This window comes from Sminthopsis crassicaudata, chromosome X, assembly GCF_048593235.1.
Source record: "Sminthopsis crassicaudata isolate SCR6 chromosome X, ASM4859323v1, whole genome shotgun sequence".
In the NCBI taxonomy this organism is placed as follows: Eukaryota; Metazoa; Chordata; class Mammalia; order Dasyuromorphia; family Dasyuridae; genus Sminthopsis; species Sminthopsis crassicaudata.
The window spans coordinates 88,879,457-88,879,882 of NC_133623.1; positions in this window are offsets into that span (position 1 = coordinate 88,879,457).

Below are 426 nucleotides of genomic sequence, written 5' to 3' on the forward strand. Positions count from 1 at the left end.
TTTAGCCTTTATATCCTTAAGTAACATGCACCCAGTACATACTGCCCAAGTGGGACCACAGAAATAACTTGCTATTGTCTGTAGTTTGCCACCTGGTATCCCTCTGCTTCAATCACAACACAGGTTGTCACCGCCCCCTGACTTCTCAGGAAGGTCGAGAGCACTCAGGGGAGATGGGAGCCAGACCCGACATTGTCAGCAGGTTCCCTCTGGGCTGAAGGGTCTTATACCTCACCCAGAGTTCCCCCAGTGTTTGTGGCCCTCCACATGTTCCCTATAGGTCTAGCGATACACATTAGCTGGTTATACACAAATTCAGACTGGGCAATGAGAAACTAAGCCGTTTGCCAATTGATCTCACTGACAACTGATACAGGTGTGAAGATTACAATTGCCCAATTTACAAGAAAAACCACTGAGGCAGAA